Source organism: Trichechus manatus, unplaced genomic scaffold (assembly GCF_000243295.1).
Source record: "Trichechus manatus latirostris isolate Lorelei unplaced genomic scaffold, TriManLat1.0 scaffold00043, whole genome shotgun sequence".
NCBI classification, from domain to species: Eukaryota; Metazoa; Chordata; class Mammalia; order Sirenia; family Trichechidae; genus Trichechus; species Trichechus manatus.
The window spans coordinates 13273542-13287516 of NW_004443979.1; positions in this window are offsets into that span (position 1 = coordinate 13273542).

Here is a 13975-nt window from a genome sequence, read left to right on the forward strand (position 1 = left end):
AAGGAAAAGATTAGTCCAAAGGACTAATGGACCACAGATACCAAGGCCTCCACCAGACTGAGTCCAGTAAAGCTAGATGGTGTCTGGCTACCACCACTGACTGCTCTGACCGGGATCACAACAGAGGGTTCTGGTCAGAGCTGGAGAAGGATGTAGAACATATTTCTAATACATACAAAAAAGACCAGATTTACTGGCTAAAAGAGACTGGAGAAACCCTGAGAGTATGGCCCCCAGACACCCCTTTAGCTCAGTGGTGAAGTCACAAATTAGTTTTTCATTAAAAAATTTATACATAAATTGTTTTGTGACATTAGTTGTAATTCCCACAATGTGTCAGCATGCTTCCCCTTTCCCTTTCCACCCTGGGTTCCCCTTTTCTGTCTGTTCTTGCCTTCTCCTATTTGCTTTCCAGCAGGCGTTGCCCATTTGTTCTCATATACTTGACTGAACTAAGAAGCACATTCCTCATGTGTGTTAATGCTGGTTTTATAGGTCTACCTAATCTTTGGCTGAATAGCCGTCGTCGGGAGTGGCTTCAGTTCTGAGTTAGCAGGGTGTCCACGGACCATCGTCTCGCTGGTTCCTCCATTCCCTATCAGACCAGTAAGTCTGGTCTTTTTTGTTTGAATTTGAATTTTTTTCTACAATTTTTCCCGCTCTGTCTCAGACACTCTATTGTGACCCCTACAGAGCAGTTAGTGGTGGTAGCCGGGCACCATCTAGTTTTCCTGGGTTCAGGCTGGTGGAGGCTGTGGTTCATGTGGTCCATTAGTCCTTTGGACTAATATTTTTGCTTGTGTCCTTGGTTTTCTTCATTCTCCTTATTTGGTCCACAGGAGAGATGTAAAAAGCTCTTAATATTTAAAATCTCATATTGTTACGTGACCCTCATATACATATATATTTTGCTTAGCTAAAAAGTCTTGACCCATTCAATATATATATATTTTTTTCATCAGTGTAATTCTCATCATCTCAGTGGCTTGTTTCTATAGTGTAACTTCTCTGTATTTTTTGTCTTTTTTGGGGTGCAAAGTTCAGAACTGGATGCAGGTTTCCATTGCTGATGAAAGGTCATTTTATTATTTACTCTGACTCATAGGTATAATTCTGTTTGCCTGCATACAGTAAGCTTGAAATTTTGTAGCTAGCTTTTCCTAAGGTGAACTGTTGGGAATGGCAAAGGAGAGGGGATATAGTATAAAGTTTAGTTGTGAGTAGAGACCATCAGGGAACAAGAACGTGACAAATGAGTAAATGTCAGTTCCTTAAGTTCAAATTATTTATAAAAATATAGTTTTCCAAGACATTCTTTGAATAAAATAATAAATAAAAAAAACAAAGCTAAGAAAAAGGTTTCAAGCTTTTTTGAAGAACATCAAGTGCTCTTTTTGGAGGGGGGTTGTGGATAAATCTAGTTCATTCATTTCATGAGTAGCAGGTTTCCATTGCTGATGAAAGCTAATGATTTTAAAAATTACTTTTTTTGAGACACATGCTAGCAGTGATACCTTCTTGAAGAAATGACCATTTCTTTTGTTTGAATCCTTGGCTTAGTTTAATGTAGTATGAGATTAAGAAATGAATAAATATTTTTATAGTTACATGTCATTCATAAACAACCATCTTCACTACTACCTAGGCATAAACCCTGGTGGCGCAGTGGTTGAAGTACCCTGCTGCCAACTGAAAAGTCAGCGGTTCAAATCCAGCAGCTGCTCAGCAGGAGAAAGATGTGACAGTTTGTCTCTGTAAAGGGGCAGTTCTACTCTGTTCTATAAGGTCGCTATGAGTCTGAATCAACTGTACCAGTGATGGGTTTGGCTATCCAGGCTTACATATTTTACTTTACATATTTTAATTAAGTAACTACATGCATTCACTTATAAGATGGGATTTAAATGGTAGTATGTATTTTGGTCCTCAGTTCTTTTTCTCTGGTCACAAAAGCCTACCCTACTCACAGAAATACAGGCATGCATTTTCTACTTCAACAAAGCAGTTATATGTGTCTGCTCTCGTCTTCCACCAGGCTGGAAAATGGATTGTGCATAATCAATAAAGGGCAAGAGAAACAAGTAACACCTGCATCCTTTATTGATGACCACTCTCAAAGGAGCTGGAGCCCAACATTTTTGGATGTTTGTTCATATCAGATTTGAAGGTGTTATTATGTAATTATATGTAAATTAGTAGAAATGTCAGAGCTATTAGCTCTGATGGCCCTGGAACAGTGTTAGGACTAGCTTAGGAACTTAACGTCTCCATTGGAAGCTCAGAGTTTATGGTGCTCTTTAGGATAAGTGTAGCCTTCTGCATTATAATGCACAAAACAGTTCAACAAGTGTTAGCTATTCCATCAGAATGTCTGCTTCCTAAGGTCAAAATTTTGCCAATTAATTGTGTGTAGAAGAGGACGGGAAGGACGGATATCACTGCTGATGTCAGATGGATCCTGGCTGAAAGCAGAGAATACCAGAAAGTTGTTTACCTATGTCTTATTGAGTATGCAAAGGCATTTGATTGTGTGGATCATAACAAATTATGGATAACATCGTGAAGAATGGGAATTCCAAAACACTTAATTCTGCTCATGCAAAGCCTATACATAAACTAAGAGGCAGTTGTTTGAACAGAACAAGGGGATACTGTGTGTTTTAAAATCAGGAAAGGTGTATATTGTGGTTGTATCCTTTCACTGTACTTATTCAGTCTGCATTCTGAGCAAATAATGAGAGAAGCTGGACTATATAAAGAAGAATGTGGCATCAGGATTTGTGGAAGACTCATTAACAACCTGCGATATGCAGATGACACATCCTCTCTTGCCGAAAGAGAGGAGGACTTGAAGCACTTACTGATGAAGATCAAAGACTACAGCCTTCAGTATAGATTACACTTCAACATAAAGAAAACAAAAATCCTCACAACTGGACCAATAAGCAACATCCTGACAAACAGATAAAATATTGAAGTTGTCAAGGATCTCATTTTACTTGGATCCACAATCAAAGTCCATGGAAGCAGCAGTCAAGAAATCAAAAGACATTGCATTGGGCAAATCTGCTGCAAAAGACCTCTTGAAAGTGTTGAAAAGCAAAGATGTTACTTTGAAGGCTAAGTTGTAGCTTACCCAAGCCATGATAGTTTCAGTTGCCTCATAAGCATGTGAAAGCTGGACAATGAACAAGTAAGACAGAAGAAGAATTTATGCATTTGAGTTATGGTGTTGGCAAAGAATGTTGAATATACCGTAGACTGCCAGAAGAACGAACAAGACTGTCTTGGAAGAAGTACACTCTGTGCTCCTTGGAAGTGGGATGGCGAGACTTTGTCGAATGTACTTTGGACATACAATTAGGAGGGAGCAGTCACTGGTGAAGGACATCTTGCTTGGTAAGGTAGAGAGTTAGTAAAAAAGAGTAAGACTCTTGACAAGATTGATTAACACAGTGACTGCAACAATGGGCACAAACATAGCAATGATTGTAAGGATGGCTCAGGACCAGGCAGTGTTTTGTTCTGTTGTATATATGCTGAGGGCAGCTAACAACAACAAAAACATAACATTCATCAAATCCTTCAAAACTGTCATTTTTATGATGTTTTCTTTTAATTTACCATTTTTAAGAATATAAATTTGATTATGCATTTAAGAGTATGCTGAATAGCACTTTTACCTCTCTTTTTGCTGTGTCCTTCAGAAAATACAATAAAAAAACAAACCAACCATTACCGTCGAGTTGATTCCAACTTATGGTGACTCCACGTGTTCTGAGTAGAACTGCTCCATAGGGTTTTCTTGTCTGTAATCTTTATGAAAGTAGATTGTCAGGCCTTTCTTCTGTGGTGCCACTGGGCAGGTTTGAACCACCAACCTTCAAGTTAGTTGATCACAAACAGTTTGCACTACCCAGGTACCTTCTTAAGAAAGTAGAAGGCAACTATTATACTTTTCAGTTGAGGTGCTAGGTCATCTAAGCAGGAGTAGCAGAAGAGCCGTACCAAAACTATGACTTTTACCTGAGGGCAGTGGTTAAGAGCTCGGCTGCTAATCAAAAGGTCAGCGGTTTGAATCCACCAGTTGCTCTTTGAAAATCCTCTGGTGAAGTTCTACTCTGTCCTATAGGGTTGCTATGAGTTGTAATCGACTTGATGGTAACGGGTTTTTGGGTTTTATCTACCTCTAGCATAGAAGATACTGAGTGCAGAATTGGAAAATAGAGATTTTCTTTGGAGATAGTTACCCAGTGATTCTTACACATCTCCCCCCTAGCCACAGTAGGGTGGAACAGTGAAAGATGCTTCTTCCTTATTTCAAATCCAGAGGAGACAGATGTCAGCGGGATTATTTGGGCAGTCAACATAGATTCTGTAATTTGAGGGGACACCAAATGGAAGATCAATGACATATGCTGGACAAAATGATCTGTGGCAGCAAAGTAGAGGGCTATATTTGAGATGTCATTACACCACTATGGTCAATAGGTCAAATATATGTGTTTGCAAAGACTAAATATGGGCCAAGCAAGCAAGAATGCAGACTGAGGATATTATAAATATTGCACAAAATGGACATAAAGAAAGGCAAGTAGACAATGAAAGAAACGGCTGGAATTAGTGCTAGATGCTCAAGAACTGAGTGAGGACCATGCTGACAAGATGAATTTTGCCTTTATCAAGAAAAGTACAATGAGAGATTCTTAGTTACATGCTCACTGAAAAATTCTCAGAGACCCTATGAGAGCAAAAGTCAACTTTAACATCTGCCATGTACAGAGGAAACTAACACCAAATCATATTCTATTACAGATGTTTCCTGCCCTAATCCATCTCTTCCCTCCTGCCTTCCCACATCCCACTCCAACTCTAGAGGGGGTAAGTACCATGGTTTGTTATGAAGGAAAAATGGTGGCTACAGGACAAAGGCTAGGAAATAAATATTCCATAGGTAACCCGTATTATGTTCCAGGTATTCACTTAATCTTGACAAGAAGCTGTTTTCCCAAGGTCAAGAGATAGTAAATGTCAGATCTAAACTACCTTCCCATCTGGTGCAAGTCAGTGTTTTTAACCACTCTGCGAAGGCATTGATCTCTATTTGTAACCCACACTTCAACTCCAACCCTAATGGTAAAGAAGTTAACCATGTCCTCCATCTCTTCAGTAAGCTTCTCATCTGGAGCAGGTAAAAGCTGAAACAGAAAAGGTTTAATCTTAAAAAGAAATTCAGAATTTTGAATATATTCTTTAAGTGAGATTGTTTTTATAAATAGAAGTCACAGAAGCCCTTGTTTTTATTTTAATTTTTAAATTAACCAACAATGACCAGAAAAGCCAATGCCACCTGGCCACAATTTCACCCAAATGGCAGTTAAGAGTTAACCTTGCAAAGTGGTTTTGAATGAGTGGGGTGGGAGAGCGGGTGGGATTAAAGTTGCTTTCTCATTTCACTTTACTAGTCCTATTTGTTCAATGTGCCTGTTTCTTACATAAATGAAGATATCCATATGTAGGTTGAACCATACATCTAAATTTGAAGAACTAACAATTAACGAGAAAATTGTACTGTTACATGTCTCAAAAATACGGTTAAAGGATGAATATAATCGATAAGGGGCAAAGGAGCTAAAGTAAAAACAACAAAGAAGAAATAATATTTTAATGGAATACAAGTAAAATGCTCAGCCTCATTAATAATAAAATAAATTCATTTATCATTTTCCCTAAAGTTAATACTCATTATTATAGAGAATGTGGTGAGATGGGCAATCTCAGACATTACTGTTAGGATTGTAAATTAACACAATCCTTTTGAAAACAAACTTGACTATATATTACAAACCTAAAAGCATGTTCATACAATTTGACTGTATTGTATCCTAAGGAACTAATCTTCAATATAGGAAAACACTACTGAGTTCTTATTTCAGTATTATGTATACAATAATATTGAAACATTGGAAGCAGTTAATTACTAAATATCTAGCAAAAGGAAACTGATAAAGTAACATACTCTAATTCAGCATAGAGACTATAATACAACCACTAAAAATTGTTTAAGAAGACAGTCTATGCTTATATGGAAGATGCATATATTATAATATTATATGAAAAAAAACCAGGGAAATGGGGTATTAAATATTATGTACCATGTAATTATAATTGCATTAAAATTCTATGCATAAAATAAGAGAAGTATTATAAAACTTTTGTAGTTATTTTCTCTGAGGTATTGAAATTAGGGATTTTTTTTTCATTTGTTTTCCTCAAATTGTCTCTACAAACATTTAATAATTGTGAAAAACTGAAAGGCACTTTTTCACCTTCAGTGATGCTATTGGCCTACAGATTATAAGAAAATGCTGTAAAATATTATAAAACATAGGGATGATGGATGGAAGAAGAACATGCTATAAAAACATTAAAAACATATGAATGGTGGATAAAAATCTGTTGCTGTCGAGTCGATTTTGACTCATAGTGACCCTATAGGACAGAATAGAACTGCCCCATGGGATTTCCAACTTGTATTCGAACTGACGACCTTTTGGTTAGCAGCCAAGCTCTTAACCACTGCACCACCAGGGCTCCAAATGGTAGATAATGTTCACTATATTACATTAGATCTTTTCTATTGAGATCCATAAAAGAAAACAAGTCTCATTGTTAAGAATAGTCCCCCCAGCATATAATAAAGGTTAAACATGATGCATATGTAAACATATATTTTAATCTTAGAGATACTTTACATCTTTACTCCAGTTTCTATCTTTGATTTAAATTGTAGAAGGCTCAGAGCTTAAATTTCCATGCACCTCTAGAAAAACATACATGAACTTATAGCATGTGATTTTGGTATTAATATTGCCTATTGGTTTAATCTTTCATTTCCTACCTAATTTTACCACCCACCCTAATTTTTGTTCTCCTTCGTCTTTTATTAGTACAACAAATATAAGTTATAAATACATCAAATGAACTGGGAAATCAATCAACAAAGAACTATTTATAGCATAGAAAATTTATATATACTTATTGTTTTGCTACAGAGCCCTGGTAGTGCAGTGGTTAAGCCCTGGACTGCTAACCAAAAGGTCAGCAGTTTGAACTCACCAGCCCCTCTGCAAGAGAAAGATGTGGCAGTCTGTTTCCGTAAATATTACAGCTTTGGAAATTCTATAGGGCAGTTTTCTGTCATATAGGGTCACTATAAGTCAGAATCAGCTTGACTGCAATGGGTTTGCTTTTTTTTGGAGGGGGAAGGTTATTGTTTTGCTGATGTGAAGCAGCATTTTGTAATTGTGAAAATAATACTAATCTAGGGGTCATAAATTCTAAATTCTTGTCCCTATTCTCCCATCTATATTTTTCATGATGTCTTTGAGTATTTGTCAACATTTGTAAAAGTAGGCAAATGGCTAAGGGATCTCTAAGTTCTTCATTCCTAAAATTCTCTTAAATTAAGTGCTACGTGTATGGATGGAGAAAAGTGCTAAAACATAGTTTCTTTGGTTTCTATTCCAAAATACTCTTGAAAAATGAGAAAATGATATTAAAAATCTAATCAAGTTATCAAGCTACTTTTTTTTTTAAAAAAAGTGGTAAAATACATATAAATAAAATTGACCATTTTGAATTGCAACTATCACCGCAATCTAGCTCCAGAACATTCTCATCACCCCAAAGGAACCCCTGTAGCCATTAAACAGTCACTCCCCATTCCCCACCTCCAAGCCCTGGCAACCACTAATCTTCTTTCTGTCTCTATGGATTTGCCTCTTCTGGATTCAATAAATGGAATCATACAATTTATGACCTTTCATTCTTCTTCTTTGACTTAGTATAATGATTTACAAATTCATCCATGTTGTGCAATATATCAGTACTTTATTACTTTTTATGGCTGAATAATATTTCATCTTATGAATATACCATATTATGATTATCAGTTCACTGGCTGGTAGACATATAAGTCATTTCCACCATTTTAAAAATTATGTATTTATTTTTAATTGACTATTATGGGTAATTCTTCTATGAACATCCATGTACAGGTTTCTGTTTGAATACCTGGTTTCAGTTCTTTTGGGCATATATCTTGGAATAGAATTTCTGTTTTATATGGTAATGCTATGTCCATTTCTACACAAACAAACAAGAATATCAGAAATTGTGGATATGCAGATAAAGATTTTTTTTAATTAAATGTTAATCTTTTTAAAGTTAAGTGATCTTTTAAGCAAAAAAGAATAACGTATTGGTAACTTCTAAAATATGTAAGAATAAAAAATATATGACAACGATAGCACATAATTTGGGCAGGAAAAATGGGAGTATATTGTTAGAAGGTTCTTATCATACACAAGAGGTAAATAATACTTAAAGTCTGTGATGAGTTAAAAATGAATGCTACAAATCTACAGTAACCACTAAAAACAATAAAATAAAATGTCAGAGATACAGTTTTGATAAAAAGCAAGACCTAAAAATACATTGCTAATAAGAAACTCATGTTCATATAAAGACACAAATGAGATAAAAGTAAAATAATGCAAAAAAAAAAATTCCATCCTAATATTAATCAAAGAAAAGCTAGAGGGGCTTTATATCAAATAAAGTAGAATTATGAGCAAAAAATGTTGTAAGGAATAACAATATATCAGTCAAATTCTTCAAGAGGACATGAGAATCCTAAACATATGTCTACCTAATAACAGAGCTTCAAATAGATATAAAGCAAATATTGATAGAATTGCAAATAGAGGCACAAAACAATTTTTGTCATAGAAGCCAACACCCCATTCTCAATAATTGGTAGAACAAGTAAACAGAAAATAGGTAATGATGAAGAAGAACTGAATAATATTATCAGCCTACTTCAGCTAATTTATACTTATAAAACATAACAGCAGAATAAACATTTTTTTCAAGTGAACATGGAATATTTTAAATAGTAGACCATATTCTGGAACAGAAAACAAGTCTCAATAAATATGGAAAGATTTATATCATATAAAGTATCCTCTCTGGTCACATAATAATTGAATTAGAATTCAATAATAAAGATATTTGGAAAATATCCATATAATTGGACATAAAATGGCACACTTATGAATTGTAATTAAGTTAAAGAAAATATTAAAATTTTGTGAGATTTAGTTAAAGCAATACATAGAGAAAAATTAATGACAATGAATGCCTTTATTAGCAAAGATGAAAGTTCTCAAATCAATGACCTCAGTTTTTACCCTAAAAAACTAGAAACAATAAAAGAATTTAATGGCAAAGTTACTAGAGAAAGGAAATGAAAGAAATTGATGAAATAGAAATTTTTTTAAAAAAGGAAAAAAATTCATGAAACCAAAAGCTGTTTTTAAGAGACAGCAATAAACTGATAAAATTCTAGCCAGACTGATCAGGAAACAAAGAAGGAAGTCACAAATGACCAATATCGGGAATCAGAGAATTGACACTAACATTATAATCCATACAGATATTAAAAGGATGATAAGGAAGGTATTACAGAAAATTTTTTTTGGCTAAAAATCTAACAATTTAAATGAAATGGATTAATTCCTTTAATACACAAACAACCAGATCTCACCTAATAAGAAACAGATAAAACAAAGCTGGAGGACTTATACTATCTGATTCAAAGACTCATTTTAAACATCAATAATCAAATCAGTGTAATATTGAAATAAACAAATATATCAATGGAACACAACAAATTGTTTAGAAATAGACCCACACATATATGGTCAATAGATTTTTGACAAAGGTGCAAAAGATTTCTTTAATGGAGAAGGATAGTCTTTCCAACAAATTGTGCTGGAACAATTGGGCATACATATGCAAAACAACAAACTGTGACCTATACTTTACAATTTGTACAAAAAAATAAACTCAAAATGCAGCACAGACCTAGATGTAAATGTATAAAATTTCTAGGCTACAACCTATGAGAAAATATTTGTAATATTAAAGCAGTCACATATTTCTGAGATTTCATTAAAACTAAACATGATTGCTTTGTGAAAAGCATTATTAAGAGAATATAAAAACAAATCACAGGACTTCCAGGCAACATGGTGCTATAGACAGAAGCACCACACCATCCCTCCACAGCAAAGATCCGAAAAACTAAGTCAAACAGAGACACAGTCAATCCTGAAACCCTAAGCATCAAATGAAGAGATAAAGAACTCAGTCAGGCACTGAATGAAATAAGAAATTGATGGATAACAGAGAGTGAGGAGGGATACATGCAGAGGTCCCTATCAGCTACCGCAACAATGATCTGCCATATTGCACTCCTATCAGAGTTCGGCCAACAGGGGTACGAGAAAGCGGCTTCACGGATTTTCCAGCAGGAGACAGAACAACCAGTAACCAGCAATATATGCTTTCCCACTCCCCACCCTTCTTCACCCCCACTCAGCCTCCTCTGCTTACTGTGGCCACAGTCTCAGCAGGGAAGCACCGGCTTCACTCCAGAGCGACTTGGATTTCACCTACCCACATTGGCCGGCTCCCTGAGTGCCATTTGTTGGCTACTGGTGTTGCTTTTTCCTGCTTCTTTAGATTTCTTCCTTATCTCTCATCACCTCCCCCTCCTTTCTCTCAAATACCTGGCTCCATGTGCAATCTTAGCTTCTTCCAGAAAGGCTGTGAAACACAGCTTGACTGTGAAACTACTTCCTGGCCAGTGCCACCATGCTGGTGGGACCCCTGGGGCTTTTTTTGTTTGTTTGTACTGATTTGTTCAGTTTTGATTTGTTTGTTTTCTTTTTCTTTTCTTGGCTTGGGAGCCCCTTCCAGCAGGGCAGAACTGGCTGGCTTGGGAGCTATTCCCTTACTCCCTTACTCTGAGCAGATGCACAGTGACATCCATGGGGGCATTTCTTTTTTCTTGTTTTTTTTGGGGGGGAGGGGTTTGTTTTTTGGTTTTATTTGTTTCTTTGTTTTGCTTTCTTCTCTCTCTTTTTTCCTTTTTGTTTTTCTTCATTTCCAGTTTCTCATCTCTCTATACTTACCTTCTCTTCCTGTCTCCTGAATACCTGGTGCTGTGTGATACCTCTACCCCTTCTAGCCAGGCTGTACTTTACAGCCTGGGAGCAACTTGCCCAGTCCTTGCAGCTGCACCAGTGAGATCCCTGGGGGCTTTTCTTTCTTTTTCCTCTAATTTTTATTTATTCATTTTTTTCTTTTTTTCCTTTTTGTTTTTCTCCATTTCTCAGTCTCTCATCTCTCCACTCCAATAGTAAGCTCCTTTAGCACTCTTTTGTTTGTTTGTGTGTATGTTTTTGGCCCCTGCTCCTCTCTCCTCTCTCTCCTCTTGCTAATACCCATCTTAGCTCCACACATCACAATCTCCCCCTTCCTTCGTGCCTACCTGCACAATTCACTGAACATCACACTCCCAAGCAGAACAGTCATGGACTACTGGAAACTGCACTGCACTGATTCCCAGCCCACCCTGTCGGCTCAAGTAGGTGCCACAAAAAAACCATCCAAGCAACTCTCTTTCAGCTGGACCTGCGCTACTGTACCGTACCTGAGTGACTGACCCTGCTCAGTGGAGAAAGAGGTGAAAAGTATTGTGCCCACAGACAAGCAAACAACAAAGAGAACGCACAGCCTGCTTGCTCACACATAACCAAATAAAACAAAAAAGCAGGACAAAACAAACAAATCTACAATCAATAAATAAGGAAAATAACTACTGAATGCCCCAAAGACAGCAGACAATATCAAAACATTTACAAAAACAGGACAGGATGGTTCCAGTAGGCATCCAAAATAAACACCAGATGACTTTCCAGTAGAAGAAAAGGCACTAGAACTAACTGATAGGGAATTCAAATCTCTAACACTCAGAATTATCCAAGAGTTGAAGCAAAAAGTAGACAAAAATGAGGAAAAAATAGACAAATTCATGGAAAATACATAAAAATGGAAGAATTCAAGAAATTAATACAGGAAAAAATGCTAAAATAAATTCACAACTAGATAGCATACAAAAACAACAATTAGAAATCCAAAAGATAAACAACAAGATTTCAGAAATGGATGGTGTCATAGAAGGGCTGAGGAGAAGGTTTGAAATGATGGAAAATAGGATCAGTTGAATTCAAGAGAAACACTTGGATACAACTCTGTTTGAGGAAAAATCAGAAAAAAGAACAAAGAAAAATGAAGCAACCCTGAGAATTATGTGGAATACAGTCAAAAGCAAAAATCTTCAAGTGATTCGAGTTCCGGAACAAGGGGAGAAAACAGAAAACACAGGATCACTGAAGAATTTCTGACAGAAAACTTCCCCAATATCATGAAAGATGAAAAGCTAAACATTCAAGAAGCCCAACGAACCCAGTAAAGGATAGAACCCAAAAGAAAATCACCAAGGCATATTGTAAATCACGGTCACTAAAACAAAGACATACAAAACCCTGAGAGGAGCTGAAGAAAAACAAAAAGTCACATACAGAGAGGAAACAATAAGACTAAGCTCAGATTATTTGGCAGGAACCACATAGGCAAGAAGGCAATGGGATGACATATATAAAACCTTGAAAAAAAAAATTGCCAGCCAAGATTAATATATCCTGCAAAACTCTCATTCAAATATGATGGTGAAATTAGGTCATTACCAGATAAACAGAAATTAATAGACTATGTAAAAACCTAACCAAACTTATAAGATTTATTAAAGGGAGTCTTTTGATCTGAGAACACACAACATCAGACCACTGGCTGAATCTAGGACACAGGATTGTACTAGCCAGATACCAACCTAGAAAATGACCTCTTAAGGACTATACAAAACCAAAAGTTACAACAGGGAACCAGAGAGATCAATCTGTAAATGACAACAGCATCAGAACAATAAAAGAGGGAATAAACAGTGTAGGTATAGAACCCTCTAATGGAGAGGAAGGCAAGTGTTACCAAGTAAAAATAGACTGGTTCAAATCTAGGAAGATAAAGGTAATTTCAAGGTAACCACAAAAAAAGTTAACAAATCTACTGATCAAAATAAAGATGAAAAACATAAATTCCCAATAAACACGAAACCTACAAAAACAAAAGAAATGAAAAAAAAAATCCACAAGCAAAAGGTATTCAGCACAGGAGAGTAAGAGGAACAAAGAAAACATCAGCACCATGACAGCAATAAACTCACACCTATCAATAATTACACTGAATGTAAATGGCCTAAATGTACCCATAAAAACACTGAGAGTGACAGAATGGATAAAAAAACAGGATGTATCAATATGCTGTCTACAAGAGACACACCTTTAAAAAAAAGATGTAAATTTATTAAAAATCAAAGGATGGAAAAAAAATATATCAAGCAAACAGCTACCAAAAAAGAGCAGGAGTGGCAATACTAATCTCAGATAAAATTGACTTTAAAACAAAACCCACCATAAAAGACAAAGAAGGACACTATATAATGATTAAGGGGTCTATCCATCATGAAGACATAACCATAATAAACAGCTACACACCGATGATAGGGCTTCCAAATACATAAAACAAACACTAGCAGCACTGAAAAGAGAAACTGACAGTTTCACAGTAACAGTAGGAGACTTCAACACAGCACTCTCGGTAAACGACAGAACATCTAGAAAGAAACTCAGCAAAGATAAAGAAGACCTAAAGGGCACAATCAGCTAACTTGACCTCATAGACATATATAGAACACTACACCTAACTGCTACGAAGTACACATTCTTTTCCAATGCACATGGAACGTTCTCCAGAATAGACCACATCTTAGGCCACACAGCAATCCTCAACGAGATCCAAAATGTTGAGCTAATACAAAGTAACTTCTCTGACCACAACGCCATCAAGGTAGAAATTAACAACAGGAAGAGCAAGGAAAAAAAAATCAATTACATGGAAACTGAATAACACCCTGCTTAAGCATCACTGAGTAATAGAAGAAATCAGA